The 13,713-nt window shown below is 39.4% G+C and overlaps 1 pseudogene; it reads left to right on the plus strand.

Annotated features, from left to right (window-relative positions):
- Positions 1 to 631: 631 nt before the first annotated feature.
- LOC102265468 (olfactory receptor 5F1-like) lies at positions 632 to 1,604 on the plus strand (annotated as a pseudogene).
- Positions 1,605 to 13,713: the final 12,109 nt, after the last annotated feature.

Raw genomic sequence — 13,713 nt, forward strand, 5'->3', positions numbered from 1 at the left:
GGTACAGTGTGTGCTACCACACGGCATTAATCTGATAGAGTGCTTTGTATGAAGAACAGTTATCTGTATACCTTAATACACTACAATATCATCATTAAGAATATGATAGATTTCAAAATATCAGTTATTGAACTGAGCTATTTTTTTGCTGCTTGGAGAACACACAAGCGATTACCAACTGGCCATGAATAAATTTTGGAGTTGAAGAATGTAGACAGTAGTCTTGATGAGAAAAAAAAAATGCATGTGACTTAAATTCAAATACATGCTCAGAGAATGGGAAAATCTTCGGCAAGTATAGTTCTGTACTTTGCATTTTGAATGTGGACTAGACGGGAAAGAATAGAACATAAATGTTGCATTCAGGAAAAAAAAAACAGGTGATACATGTGGATTTAGACCAGTCATTTGTGGATCCCTCAGTCCAGATTATTAGAGACAAATGCTTAATAAAATCAAATGTCTATTCATTTGCCCACTAATTTCTCTCTGACTCTGTTTACCATGCACTGTTGTCCCAGGCTTCTTTTTCATATATGACTTACTTTATCAATATTTCTATTTCTGGTAAATTGTGCAAAGGGAAATATTTCCACCTGATTTAAGTTTAAGCTTACTGTATCCATAATCAATGGGCAGAAAAAATTATACTTCACTCACGCAGTTCATCCTGTTGGGATTGGCAGACACACTGGAGCTACAGGTTATCTTCTTTTGCCTTTTCTTGGTGATTTACATGCTTAGAGTTGTGGGGAATGTTGGGATGATCCTCTTAATCAGGAGTGATTCCCAACTTCACACACCTGTGTACTTCTTCCTGGCTAACCTGTCTTTTGTGGATGTTTGTTATTCATCCACCATCACTCCAAAGATGCTGGTTAATTTATTGTCAGAGAAGAAAACCATCTCTTTTGCTGGCTGCTTTCTGCAGATGTACTTCTTTATAGCCTTTGCCACACCTGAATGCATCCTTTTGGGTAAATGGCCCATGACCGCTATGTGGCCATATGCAGCCCTCTCCTTTATGCCTTGATCATGCCCAGGACGGTCTGCCTGAAAATGGCAGCAGGGGCTTTGACAGCAGGACTGTTGAATTCTGTGGTTCACACAGATTGTGTGACCAGCTTGTCATTCTGCAGTTCCAATGTCATCCATCACTTCTGTGAGAGTCCCCCACTTTTTAAGCTCTCCTGTTCTGACACGCGCCTGCATGAAAGCATCTTTTCCATGTTTGCTGGTGTGAATATCGTCGGAATTCTGCTGGTGATCTTCACCTCCTACTCCTACATTCTCTTCTCCATCTTCCATATGCATTCAGGGAGGAGATGCAAAGCCTCCACATGTGCGTGTCACCTGACAGCCATCATCCTGTTCTATTCCACCTCCATCTATACTTATCTGAGACCTACTTCCAGGTACTCTTTGAATCAGGACAAAGTGGCTTCTGTATTCTACACAGGGTTATCCCCATGTTAAATCTTCTAATCTACAGCCTCAGGAATAAGGAAGTAAAGAAGGCTTTATGGAATGTAATTACTAGGAAAAGAGTCCCTTCACCTCTGAAATTGTTTGGTGAATTTTCTGCATTAAATAGAGTATACTGAAATTTGGAAAGCTAGATTCAAGTTAGTTTTTCATTAGAATATTTTCTAATTAATCAGGTACATTCATTTTCACATACATGTATCAATTAGATATAAGTAAAATTACTAAAGTTATATATAAAACTATGGAATTGTCATCTAATCATTCTATATTTCTTTTGGGTTCTCAGAAACAGGGATAACTTGTAAAGAAATTTGGGTTATGAAAATAAGCAATTCAGTATTTAGAGTCCGAATGGACAATATCACATGAAACTAACCACGCAGAGTATTTGCAATTGTCAATTTATTTTTTCCTGATGCATGTTTTTTTTTTTTTTTCACAATTTATAGTTTGTGAGAGAGTGTTATATACAACATATATCAAACTTTTAAAACTTTAAAATGGATTCCAGTTTTATTTATGGAATTATTTCCTGCAGAGTTGCTTATGTCTAAATTCAGGAATATCCTTTTAGTTGCAAAAGTAAACATGCCAAATATTATTTCCTTTATCCCTGGAAAAACACACATATCTGTTAAAGAAAAAATATGAGTTGGTGTAAAAGAGTGCTATTTAAAAAAATTGCTGTCTGATTTGAATGCAAAAATTTATGATAGTTTTTCTTCTATTTTTGTTTTCTTCTCAAACGTTTCCTATCCTTCTCTCACTTACTCTCTTCCAGATATTAGTACACAAACACAAAGACACATGCACACATACATAATCATGTTTAAAAGGACAATAAACAGTATAACATCAGGAAGGTAAAATGCAAATGGCTAAGTGTAGAAGAATAAAAATTCCATTATAAAGTATCTGAATTTATGTGAAAATATGTAAGCTGTATAGATTAATGTGCACATAACTTAATTGCAAATAAGTAGTAGTAGTGGTAGTGTTAGTTGCTTAGTTGTTTCTGATTCTTTGCCACCCACACACTGTAGCCCACCAGGCTCCTCTATCCAAGGGATTCTTCAGGCAAGAATACTGGAGTAGGTTGCATATATATATAACTTCTTACAACTAGATAGCTTTATTGCCAACTTGTAGCCTTATCGAAATAATTTTAAAACAAATAGCTTTATTGAAACTATATCGGATGTATGTCAAATGGAAAGTGCTGCACCAGAAAACAGAAATGTGGTTATTTTTTGCTAAACTAAGATATAACTTACTGCCTTGGATAGGAAATTGATGTGTACTTATGTTAGCATTCTCTTTAAACTTTGCGATACTAGCCCATCTGTGGACACATTGCTATGTCAAAAACTGAATTTGTGAATTGGGCTCAAAGCATTAAATCTCCTGAAATTGTATTATCATGTTTGCCTTTGTTATAAAACAAATAAGAAGTAAAAATATAATTTATTAGTCATGGTTGCATTGTGTGTGTCAGTCATTAACTCATGGGTAAAGGAAAACAGAAAGATGAAAAATGCATACATACTTTTTTATACATCTGTTTGATTATCCTCTATCTCCCTGGCGTCTGACTTTAAATTTTCTCCAGTCAATACTGAGGAAGATATGGAAAACAATTCCTAGTCTAAAAACAAACAAACAAACAAACAAAAAACACTACAGACAAAGAGGAATAAACACTTTCTCTTGGTTCTTATTTAAACAACTGCAGTAGTTTGGTGGAACCATCTTTGTATAACAGACACTGTGGACTCAATCACCTGTGGCCAGGTAAGTGCATTCACATGTTAGTGCAGTGGCTATGTGGAATGTAGGAGATAAGTGTGAAGAATGTTCTTAGATAATTTATGCAGAGGGAGAGCAGAAAAATAAGTAGTACATCTGTGCTAATTTGGTTAAACTCTGATAAAGATAGGAAAGTCCTACATTTCTAAGATCTGAGTGTTCTAAAGCAGAATATTTGCAAAGAGTTGGATGCTACTGAGTGACAAACACATACACATCCTAATTTAGGGTTAAGCTTCACTGTAAACAAATCATTCAGGGACAGGTGGCTTTGATATTTTCCACTGGTGACTTCCATGGTTTTTGGCATCATTTTATGGTTTTGCAGCCAAAATTCTAGAATTCTAGGAGATGCCCTCTTGGTACTGAGTCCAAGTTCACTCTGCTCTCCACACAACAGGCCAATGAATGAATCTGAGAGGCAAAGTGTTGAGGTAAGGAAAATGACTTTATTCGGAAAGCAGCTGACCCTGAATATTCACTGGAAGGACTGATGCTGAAGCTGAAGCTCCAATACTCAGCCTGATGTGAAGAGCCGACTCATTGGAAAAGACCTTGATGCTGGGAAAGATTGAGGGCAGGAAGAAGAGGGGTGACAGAGGATGAGAGGTTGGATGGCATCACTGACTCAATGGACATGAGCTGAGTAGACTCAGGGAAACAGTGAAGGACAGGAAAGCCTGCTGTGCTGCAGTTCATGGGGTTGCAAAGAGTCAGACATGACTGAACAATAGTTGTCACTTATGGTTGATTGCTTCTCAAGGCTATTTTTTTCCATGACATTTTCTTCAGCCATTTATTTTGGTCCCCTGGTCCTGGTCAAAATAGTCCTCTTTTGATAATTCTTGCTTTGCTGACCATGGCCTTGGGTTTCTGTGGTCAAGTCGGGAGGAAGGAGCAGAAAAGCTGCAGGAAGGGGAACCCCTTCCAGAGCCCAAAAGGGGGGTCTCATCTAACACTCAGAAATGAATTGTCAGAGGAGACACAGTCACTGACAAAGCAAGAAACTTTATTGGGAATGGATGCCCAGGCAGAGGCCAGGGTGGTGAGGGAGCCCAGGAGGATTGCCCTGCCATGTGACTCACAGGCTGGGATTTATGTTGATGGAATTAGTTTCCAGATTGTCTTTGGCTGATCATTCTGACTCAGAGTCCTTTCTGGTGGTGCACTCATTGCTCAACCAAGGTGGATGTCAACAAGAAGGCTTCTGGGAGGTGGTAGGACATGTAGAGTCTCCTTTTGACCTTTCCCAGATTCTTCCAGTTGATGGTGTCTTGTTAGTTTCTTACCAGGACTTCCCATGGTAAAATAATTCATGCAAATATGTACTAAGGTTTCTAGCCAGGGTGGGCAGTTTCAGTCAGTGTGTTTCCCCTAATAGAAACAGTGAGAATGCCATGCACATGAATCAGCAACAAAGAATGCACATTAACAAAGAATGCAAATTTTAGTTTTCAGCAATGACAGGAGAACACAGAGGGGAAAAACAAAACAAAGAGCAAAATCACTTGTCAAACAGTTTTAATTTTGAGGGTCCTATTACACAACCACCAAGATAAAAGAGAAAAACGTTACATATTACTGTACTCAGGAATTAGACTTCAGAGTTAAGGTTGTGATACCTTGCAATGTACATTAATTTTTTGTTGCATAACACATTATCAAAATTTTAAACACACACACATACACGCACACACACACACACACACACAGATACATATATACAGACATGCAGTAATCATTCCCGAGTTCTGTAGGCCAGGACTCTTATCACGGAGTTGCATATTCTTCTGTGTAGGGTCTCACAAGATTGCAATCAGGGTATTATCCAGGGTTGTTGACTCAGCTGAGGATTAACTGGCGAAAGACCCAGTTTTGTTGGCATAATTCAATTGATTGCAATTTTTAGACTGAAAGTGTCACTTCTGGCTAGATACTGGCTAAGGCTCTCTGGTCCTAATCATAAGCAACAACTAATATGATAGTTTGCTTCTTTAAGAGCCTCCTACTGAGATGGATGTTACAGGCTTCTGTAATGGATTCTTATTTACACAATTGGAGAAGGCAATGGCACTCCACTCCAGTACTTTTGCCTGGAAAATCCCACGGACTGAGGAGCCTGGTGGTCTGCAGTCCATGGGGTTGCAAAGAGTCCGGCATGACTGAGTGACTTCACTTTCACTTTTCACTTTCATGCATTGGAGAAGGAAATGGCAACCCACTCCAGTGTTCTTGCCTGGAGAATCCCAGGGACAGGGGGGCCTGGTGGGCTGCCATCTATGGGGTTGCACAGAGTCGGACACGACTGAAGCGACTTAGCAGCAGCAGACATCCTATATTACTTCCCTGACTGGACTAGTAGTAGTGTATATGACCAATTACACTCAGTTGGAAAGTATTGACCAGAAGTATGGTTATCAGGAGGTAGGGACCACAGAACCCACCTTAAGAGTCTGTCCATCATGAAAGAAAATTCACGATGTTAATCTCATGACCATACTGGTTTTATGCCTGGAGACAGTTTCCTGATCAAAGTATGGATAAATAGAACTGAAAGAATAGCACAGATGTATCACTGAGCTGAGGGGGCAGACATCAGAACTCAACAAAAGATCCTAAGATCTGTACCAAGGCACAAAACATAAGAGAAGTGTGTTGGCTGGGGCTGGAAACTGACCAATAGACCTGTATTAAATTTTCCTGAAAGTCTCAGGGAGAACAATGGGATATGCATATCCCAGAGAAGGTTACAGGGGGCTTCTAAGAAAATTACTGCCATGTGGTTGCAGAAAGAATGGAGATACTAGAGATAAAGCATAGCTCAGAGTCATAGGAGTTGCCTCCCAACCAGAACAGTCAACATCTGGGTATATTTGTGAGGTGGGCGACAGTGGGCCTCTAGGCCAGACACCAGGTGTTGTCAGGTGGAGTAGAATTGAGCCTTTGTTCTCGCCCCAATACTCCAAGGACAAAGCCAGTGATAAAAGCTGAGCGTTGCTAAAGCCAAGAGACAGGTAGTTGCCCACTCCTGAGGTCAAGGAAGACTTCCCTGTCTGCACATGTGCAGGAAGGCTTCTTGGGGGTTGAAAAGGGAGGGTGCCCCACCCTGTAATAAGCATGAACATGCACCCATAGGCTGTGCACTCCTCTTGAGGAGGATCCATGGACCAGTCAGGTTGAAGGAAGAAACAAGATAACTGGCCAAAGGTAAACAAAACCCCGGAAGGACGGTCCTATATGTGTGATTTACACACCTCCACAGTGCACTCCTCCTCACTCAGGACACCCCCCGCCCCTTCCTCTCAGGGTGTGTATCTCTGCCTAGTTTTTGATGTACTGTACTCCTCCTCATGTCTCTAATGTCTCACCCTTTCTTTCTGGGGGTGTATCTCTGCCCTGCTTCTGAGTTGGATAAACAAACTGTTTTTCTGTGTGATCTCCCATGCATTGAGCTTTATCTCTAATAGTAAAATTTGTATCTGTTTTTACAGTTTTTCTCTTCTTAAAACATTCTTACTTTCAGCTAGGGGCAAGAGTCAGAGCCACTTTAATTCTAGCCCCTGGTGGTTTTGTGGCTAGGACTCTTGGTTTTCATCCCATGCATCATAGGCTATTTAAATTACCTAGAATATGAAAAGCTCAGGAAGACTAACCCACTGTCAATAAAAATAAATAAATAAATAATCAATTGAAAATAACTGCAAGATGTCCCAAGTGATGGATTTAGCAATGCCTCCCATAATCTCTTAATAGGATAGCCAAGGACTTGAAATAAAATATAGCTAAACAAAATTTGAGTTAAACACAGAGTTTCAGGGCTTCCTTGGTGGTTCAGATGGTAAAGAATCATCTTGCAGTGAGGGAGACCTGAGTTTGATCCCTGTCTTGGGAAGATTCCCTGGTGAAGGGAATCCTACCCTCTCCAGTATTCTGGTCTGGAGAATTCCGTGGACAGAGGAGCCTGGCATTCTACAGTCCATGAGGTAACAAAGAGTCAGACATGACTGCATGACTTTCACTTTCACACACAGAGAGTTTCAACAAATACATAAAACCTGTAAAAAATGCACTGAAATTCTTGAGTGAAAGGTAAAAAGAAAGGGAATGAAATATAAATGAAAAGTAAGTAAGATGAAAAATTAATGTGATTAGATTTACAGCAATTTGGACATATGCAAAGAAATGCCAGTGAACTTGAATTTAAATTCTGGAAAAAAATAAAACCCATAAAGAATATTTTAAAAATGATGTAAAAAAAGTCACAGCCTCAAGGACAGGCATTGTCTAAAATATTAATAACTGAAGGCCAAGTGTAAAGAAATAATTACAGTGATAGAATAATTTTCAAATTTGTTGGAAATCATGAATAAACGTATTATAGTGAGCCCCTTTAGAATGAACAAGAATAAAATCTATCACACCATAGTGAGACTGTTACAGAATGCAAGATTGTGTCCCTGATGTACAGTGAAGCCAAACACAGCTGAAACATCCCAGTTTGGAGCACAAAAAGCTTGACTGCAGGGCCATGGAAGAACAGGTGCCTCGTACTCCAAAAACATTTGGTACTTTTGCAAGTGTTTAAACAAAGCATTTTTAAAGACCAGATGAGGGAGAGGGTCCCAGTGTACATGAGCAGCTCATGTACAATTATGTATTTGGTTGATTCTGAGGTAGCAGAGCAGCTGACATTATCAATCATTAGCTGCCAGTAGGTCTGGAAATCAAGCAGTTGATTTCTTCCACTTGGTAGTGGTTACTAGCACTTGAGGACTTCCCTGGTGGTAATACTCAAAATTCTCCAAGCCAGGCTTTAGCAATATGTGAATCGTGAACTTCCAGATCTTTAAGCTGGTTTTAGAAAAGGCAGAGGAACCAGAGATCAAATTGCCAACATTCACTGGATCATCAAAAAAGCAAGAGAGTTCCAGAAAAACATCTATTTCTGCTTTATTGACTATGTCAAAACCTTTGACTGTGTGGGTCACAGTAAACTGTGGAAAATTCTGAAAGAGATGGGAATACCACACCACCTGACCTGCCTCTTGAGAAACCTATATGCAGGTCAGGAAGCAACAGTTAGAACGGGACATGGAACAACAGACTGGTTCCAAATAGGAAAAGGAGTACATCAAGGCTGTATATTGTCACCTTGCTTATTTAACTTATATGTAGAGTACATCATGAGAAACGCTGGGCTGGAAGAAGCACAAGCTGGAATCAAGATTGCCGGCAGAAATGCAGATATGCAGATGACACCACCCTTATGGCAGAAAGTGAAGAGGAACTAAAATCTTTGACTCTTTCACTCTTGATGAAAGTGAAAGAGGAGAGTGAAAATGTTGGCTTAAAGCTCAACATTTAGAAAACTAAGATCATGCCATCTGGTCCCATCACTTCAGGGCAAATAGATGGGGAAACATTGGAAACAGTTTCAGACTTTGTTTTTTTTGGGCTCCAAAATCACTGCAGATGGTAATTGCAGCCATGAAATTAAAAGACGCTTACTCCTTGGAAGGAAAGCTATAACCAACCTAGATAGCATATTCAAAAGCAGAGATATTACTTTGCCAACAAAGGTCCGTCTAGTCAAACCTATGGTTTTTCCAGTGGTCATGTATGCATGTGAGAGTTGGACTGTGAAGAAAGCTGAGCGCCGAAGAATTGGTGCTTTTGAACTGTGGTGTTGGAGAAGACTCTTGAGGGTCCCTTGGACTGCAAGGAGATTCAACCAATCCATCCTAAAGGAGATTAGTCCTGGGTGTTCATTGGAAGGACTGATGCTGAGGCTGAAACTCTAATACTTTGGCCACCTCATGCGAAGAGTTGACTCATTGGAAAGGACACTGATACTGGGAGGGATTGGGGGCAGGAGGAGAAAGGGACGACAGAGGATGAGATGGCTGGATGGACCATCACCATGGTTGGATCATGTCCATCACCCACTCGATGGACATGAGTTTGAGTGAACTCGGGGAGTTGGTGATGGACAGGGAGGCCTGGCGTGCTGTGATTCATGGGGTCACAAAGAGTCAAACACGACTGAGTGACTGAACTGAACTGAACTGATGGCTCAGATGGTAAAGAATCTGACTGTAAAGCAGGAGACCTGGGTTTGATCCTTGGGTCAGGAAGATTCCCTGGAGAAGCGAATGGAAACTCACTCCAGTGTCCTTTCCTGGAAAATCCCATGGACAGAGGAGCCTAGTGGGCTACAGTCCCAAAGAGTAGGACATGACTGAGCAACTAACACTTGACTTCTTTAGCATCTGAGAAACCCAGGGAATGTGCATGAAATGCTATTATCTGGGTACTTCACAGAGGAGCTAGACAGAGGATTTCAGGGAGGTGCAATAGTAGTCCTGATCTGTTAGACAAATGACTACTTAAAGCTAAAATATTGACAGGGTAAGCTGGGATTATAATATAGACACAAGTATAATATATGACATCAATAACAAAGAATGCAACCTGAGGAACTGGCAGTATACTGTTACAAGACTATGATGTTTGTGAAATGTCAGGTGTGAAGTGCTTGATGTGAGACATGAAGTGGAATGTGGAAAGTTGTAAACAAAGATCAAAGTGGAACAATTTTAACTGTAGGCAAACATTGATAACTTGCACATTTTAAATTGTAAGCCCTGAAGCAATCACTGAAATGATAATAAAAAGAGCAAGATATCAAATGTAAAATATAAAACAATTAATTCCAAAATTGGCAGAAGAGCAGCAAAACAAAAGAATAAATGGAAACAAATAGAAATTTATAGTCAAAAAGAAAAAAAAAGTTAAATATGGACTAAGCAGTTCAAGTGAAAAGTAAACATTAAAATTTTAAAAAGCTATATGTTCAATATCAGCCACCTTGAACTGCATTTTGAGTAAACAGACTAAAAGTGATTGAAAGTAAAAGAAATGAAAGACTGAGATAATTTCCATATAATAAATTGTTAATAAATATTTTTGAATGTACAAAAAATGGAGAGAAGAAAAAAATGAGATAAGGTATAAAGAAGAAAGAAAGAAAGTGAAGTCGCTCAGTCGTGTCCGACTCTTTGAGATCTCATGGACTGTAGCCCACCAGGCTCCTCAGTCCATGGAATTTTCCAAGCAAGAGTACTGGAGTGGGTTGTCATTTCCTCCTCCAGGGGATCTTCCGGACCCAGGGATCGAACCTGGGTCTCCCGCATTGCAGGCGAATGCTTTACCATCTGAGCCACCAGGAAAACAAGGTATAAGAAAAATGTATGTATATTAGATATTAAAGAGGTCATCATGCAAGTATGTTCAGCATGGGGTGTGTGTGTGTGTGCTAAATTGCTTCAGTCACATCGGATTCTTTGTGATCCTATGGATTATAGCTCTCCAGGTTCCTACATCCGAGATTTCCCAGGTAAGAAAACTGGAGTGTGTTTCCATGCCCTCCTCCAGGACATCATCCCAACCCAGGGATTGAACCCTGTGTCTCATGTCTCCTGCACTAGCAGGTGGGGTCTTTAGCACTAGCGCCCCCTGGAGTGCGTTCTGAGTATAAAGCAAATCTGTCAAAATCAGAAGCAAAGACAGCTCTCAAAGAACACTTTTGAAATAGGAAAGCATTTCTAAAGCAGCAGTAAAATGGAAAAAATGAATTAGACATTTGCTTGTACCATATGTAGTTTATCTTGCTTCCCTGCTTCATCCATAAAATTCCATAAACAAATACAGCTTTTGTTGGTAATAAGAATATTTTCCAGCTTCAGGAAGGAGATTTTTGTAAGAATTCCTCCCAGCGATGAGTGTTGTGTGCGTGTACACGGGGCGAGGGGGGCTAGAGAGAAAATGCATCTTCTCTTTTCTGGCTGCAGGGAGCTCGTGTCAGAGCCTAGTTATGATCCTTAAATTCTCACTGTGTGCACACTGGGCATTTAGGGACCTTTTCCCTAGGAATAACGTGGTTTGAGTCACAGGGTTCCTGGTCAAAATTCTGTGTATAACACAGTCATAAGGTTCCTGATGGCACATGCTGTGTGGTAAGTGTTTGCCCTAAAACCTGTGGGGATGGTAGGGACACATGAGTTAGAGTCAGAAAATACAGTCTTTATTCTTTTACTTACAACAATTCTACATTTTTGGCAGTGAAAATGGGATCCAGCCGGTAGAGGTCAGTGTTAGGTACTATTTGAAATTACCTAACTTATTCAACAGAGAAGGCAATGGCACCCCATTCCAGTACTCTTGCCTGGAAAATCCCATGGACGGAGGAGCCTGATAGGCTGCAGTCCACGGGGTTGCACAGGGTTTGACATGACTGAGCGACTTTACTTTCACTTTTCACTTTCATGCATTGGAGAAGGAAATGGCAACCCACTCCAGTGTTCTTGCCCAGAGAATCCCAGGGACAGGGGAGCCTGGTGGGCTGCTGTCTATGGGGTCGCACAGAGTCGGACACGAATGAAGCGAAAGGTCCCCTTATAGAAGTGTGGTAAAATAATTGCAAGGGAGTAAAACCTCCTGACTAAGGAAAAACACCGAGGCTCAAAATTCAAAGAAATAGTCTCCTAATACAGTGTAGATGAGTAGAAATTACTGGGAAATGACTCTATTACAGGAACAATAACAGAACTTAGTCTGTAAATATTAGATTCATGCTTGAAGTGCTTCTCTCCACAAAATACATGCATGTGGATTGAAACTGAGAAATGTAAATTACTAAATGTTTCAATAAGAAACAGGAGTTTTTAATTTAGAAAATGCTATAAGTAATGGTTGTTCTTGGGACTTCCCTGGTAGTCCAGTGGTTAAGACTTCACCTTCAAGTGCAGGGGACACAGGTTCGATCCCTGCTCAAAAAACCACAACAACAACAACAACAACAAAAAACATGAAACAGAAGCAATATTGAAACAAATTTAATAAAGAGTTTAAAAAAGATCCACATTAAAAAAAAAACTTCAAATAATATAGTTGCTCTTAATCTTTGTTTATAGATTTCATTAATGAGCTGTATGTGTCTATTCAGGGGTTCCCAGGGTGTCTGAGAGATAATCATACTTTGAATAAAATAATCTTAGTTTCTCTTAAAGGTGCGAGAATAAGTAGAGCATGTTCAGATGATAACAATGCATGGTTTTCGGAAAAAGACTATTCAGAGGAATTAAAGAAAATCAAATAACACAGGTAAGAAACCAGTTGATAAAGAGTTTGGACATGTTCCTGCAGGTACTGTTGGACCATTAAAGGTGTTTCTTCTTCTAGGACGTCTTTGCCCACTGACTGAATTTAGGAAATGGAGGAGGCATGAAATTATATTCTGTGGAAGGCCTGAAGGAAAATCTGATCTACTGTGGAAGAATTGTTTGCAAAAACACCAACTTAATTGCCAACAGGAGCATTTAACTAGCAATTTAGATGTATAGAGGGAAAACAAATATTCCCTTGAGGAAGAAGTGAGGATTTCCTCTATAAAGAGCCTTGCTTTATAAAAGCATGTTAAGTTCCTGTTTAAAAATCTTACAGATCTTAAACAATGTAACGTTTAAAATACATAAAAATTCATCAACAGGAATAAAGTAACCAGAAAAATTTGAAAAAGGTAAATATAAACTATTATGTATTAATATTCTATTTTAATTCAAGATAGTTTCTAAATTTCAGGATCAAGATTTAATAAATAATATCAAACAACTATGGGCTTTCCCTTGTGACTCAGATAGTAAAGAGTCTGTCTACAATGCAGGAGACCCAGATTCAATCCCTGGGTTGGGAAGATCCCCTGGAAAAGGGAATGACTATCCATACCAGTATTCTTCCCTGGAAAATTTCACAGAGTAGATAGGTTACACTCTATGGTGTCACAAAGAGCCCGACATGACTGAACGATTAATACACATGTCAAACAACTAAAATCGTGAGTATATATGTGTTGAGCACCTATTTATTCTTTAAGATAGCCTTATTTAAGTTAGATTTCTTACTTTCTGCATTAAAAAGTTAAATAATATGTTTGAAGCATTTGAAATATATGTTTCTAATTTGTCTATTGTTAACATAATACTAATATTAATATTATTCATTTCTAGAAATAATCTATTAAGAAAACTGTAATCAAAGAATGTTATATTGCATTCAAATTAATCAAACATATTTGGTTAAACTGTCAATAAAATAAATGTTGCCATTACAACTAAAATAATTTTAATGAGAAAGAATCACCTTTTATTAGTGAATTTCCTTCTATAGAGCTTCCTGAGTGGGACTAGTGGTAAAGAATCTGATTGCCAGTACAGAAGACATAAGAGACATGGGTTCAGCTCCTGGAAGATCCTTTGGATGAGGGTATGGCAACCCACTCCAATACTCTTGCCTGGAGAATCCCATGGACAGAGGAGCCTGGCAGGCTACAGGGTTGTAAAGAGTTGGATGTGACTGAACATC

The sequence above is a fragment of the Bos mutus genome, chromosome 2 (assembly GCF_027580195.1).
Source record: "Bos mutus isolate GX-2022 chromosome 2, NWIPB_WYAK_1.1, whole genome shotgun sequence".
NCBI lineage: Eukaryota > Metazoa > Chordata > Mammalia > Artiodactyla > Bovidae > Bos > Bos mutus.